This window comes from Zerene cesonia, chromosome 7 (genome assembly GCF_012273895.1).
Source record: "Zerene cesonia ecotype Mississippi chromosome 7, Zerene_cesonia_1.1, whole genome shotgun sequence".
Taxonomy (NCBI): domain Eukaryota; kingdom Metazoa; phylum Arthropoda; class Insecta; order Lepidoptera; family Pieridae; genus Zerene; species Zerene cesonia.
Genome location: NC_052108.1, coordinates 5,397,074 through 5,400,227, shown reverse-complemented (window position 1 = coordinate 5,400,227; position 3,154 = coordinate 5,397,074).

Genomic DNA, 3,154 nt, shown 5'->3' with positions numbered 1-3,154 from the left:
AAAATTTTCACGTTCGCATTTTGTTTCGAGTTTCGAAGATAAAGTGGCTATTACAGGAAAGCTTTAAATGTGAAGTTTTATATCACCACGGTGCTTTAAAGTGCCTGAGAGAGTAATTGACCATGTCGACAGTATAAATTGGTCAGGTTATTTACATAAAATTTTACGGCAATGAAAGTATCATTCTCATAACTGCAAGCAGAATGCCATACTCCACTTTATTGGCAATGGAACAAGGAATACAATCGTTTAATAACTTTTTGCGAATGAATTTAAATGATATTCGAAATTGGATTGTATTAGAATTAAATGAAGCTTAAAGTGAACTAACTCTAGTATTGGTAATAATATATAAAGAATGCTTTTAAAAATAGGAGAGAATTTTAAGTACGTGTCTATGTACGTTTAAACTCATAATAATCCTTTTTGAAAGCGTTTCAGACATGTAAAATGTTATTTATATTTAGGAGAATATAAAATTAAATAAAAATCTTAATGCAGTCAATGTTGTAAAAAATAGATAAAATTTAAGTATGGAGTTACGTCATTGTTTCTATAGCATTTTATATAAGGAGAATTTCTGCTAAGTTTTTTTTTATAATAAGTGTTTCGCAAATATTCATAAAAACTACAAGGCACTTCAACATAATACGAACACATCCCTGGCCCATTGGATACTTTTCAAGATCGAAAAAAGAAATGTTTTTGTATGCCAGGCATAGGTAGTTATTTAGCCATCAGATGGCTATATCTGTTATCCTGTGTGTATGTGTTAATAGGCTTGTAGATAAACGGTATTCCCGCCGGGCGTTAATATATTATGGTTATCTTGGGTCATATAGGGTTAACAATGATTCACAAATTGCTAACACAAATTATTACACCCAACATGCTGTATTCGATATTTTTCTTTACATGATATGGAAGGAATTACATGGTAGTTAAATTTGAATTTATCTTTTACGTATAATGTTTTGTTATATTGAATTAATATAATAAAACACTACTGACACGAAGATCCTTATTTTCAGCCGTAATATAAAAAAAAAAATACAAACGTACAAAAGATACATTTTATATCAAATACTTATTTTAAAGCTGAAGAGTTGGTTAGGTTGGTTTAGTTTGGAGTTGGGTTGGTTTTTGTTGATTTCTTCAGCGTACTCTTTTTTTATTCATAATAGGGCAACACTTGACCACGATCTCGGTTGATGGTAAGCTGAGATGTGAGCTAAATTGCACTCCAGTCCCCTACTAGGGAACTGTTAGAAATTGTTTAGGGCACTGTTGACTCTTCTCTTGAAGACCTCAAGTCTGTAAGATTTGCTAATCTCACTGCTGGGACGACTGGGATGACTTTGGTACAGAGACAGTTTGAGACCCAAAGAGAAACAAGATTTAATCAAGAAAGTGACAAAATATACTAGAGGTGTTTCTTATACTAATTATTCATTAAATATTTAACACTGTCACAGTATTTTTTTTTCATTGTCAATATGAATTTAGTAATCGATCACAAAGCAACGTCGGTACACCTCACATAAAATATCAACATTGCTACCACTGTAATAAAGTGTACGTTTAACTTTTGACCTTTAAGACATCGACGTACACAGCGTCCTAATTAGCAGTCCATTCAAAATTAATTAGCTCAGTTTCTTCCAGTCTTCTTACCTTTGCAATAATATTATCCGCCTCTTTCACAAAATGTTATAAAACGAATAGTAGCGCTAAAAGCTTTGAATACGAAAGTAACACGAATTCACTTAGTTTGGAGAAATCGAATTGATTTTCATAATTTAGTAAGCTCCTCGTAGACGTTTATTTGAATAAAACATAAGTTAATAAAATATAAACACTTCATATTATTTTTTCGAACGAAATCCTCAAATGTGTACTATCAAATGTTTATGGATATTTATCAAAAAACCTTATTGCACAAATCGTTTCTTAAAATAATCCTTTTGTAATATTCAAAGATAAATTTGATATACGTAATATGTGTTAAATTTGAATCGAAACAAATTCATGTATCTGCCACTAGAAGGTAATAGGTACCTAATGCTATATTCATTGAGAAGAAAGACTCGCTTTCCTAGCAAGTTAAAATAAAAGTAAGTTCTCGTCATCGATATAAATATCGTTTTAATTAAGAACTACAGAATTTCTATTATAAATTAAGAAATACTAAGCACGATATCAAGTGTGAAAAACCATTTTATTAACACTTTAATTATACACAAAATTCTGAGCCAGCTTCTATCTCGTACTCGGTATTGAAAATCGTCCGGCTAGTAATGATTTAGATAATCAAAATTTTCGTACCATACGTAGTAGGTAGTAATAGAAGATAAGTGGTATTTTCCTGTTCGTAACCCAATTTGAACCATAATATTTTGCAAAATTCGATGCAAAATTTCAAGTGAAATTTTTGCTCGGCACTCAAAATCCAATCAAACTAAGTATCCTCATTTAAAAAGTCGTTTAAAAATAAACAGGGAAATATGTAAGAATATCTGACAGCGGCACAGATTGTTTAATCTTTGTCAATTTAACATAAAAGACCGTTACTGAGTATACAATTTTAAGTTTTATGAAGACGTCTCTTTTTGTACCGTGCTACCCAAATGGCTTGTCACGCTGTCGCTTAATGAAATTCATTAGTGTAAGCGAAACGCATTACAAATTCCAAACACGCACTTCCCCTTGTTACCTTTATGTACTTTGTAGCTCTTTGAACACCGCGTATATAAAATTTTACTACGATACGTTGTAGGGAATTGTGCGCACAATATTCTAGACGATACAGCATTCAAATTGTATGTTAAACGTGTTTTGGAAGGGAATACCTAAATAAATACCTGGGTAATGAAAGATATACTTAAATATTGAATAATGTTAGGTATATGCCTCTCTATTAAAGTACTTAAATAGTACATACTTAGTTCATTATCTACGATACAATCGTATAATATCCTTTTCCTTACACTTCCACACTTCCTTTCCTTTATTCCTCTCGCCAATCCTTCCTTAATCACTTCCCAAAAGTCGGCAATCCATTTGTAGAGGCGTAAGGTTTGCAATGGAGCTTATGCCTCTATAAATGTTCATGGGCGGTGGTAGCGCTTACCATCAGGCGACCCACCAGCTCCAT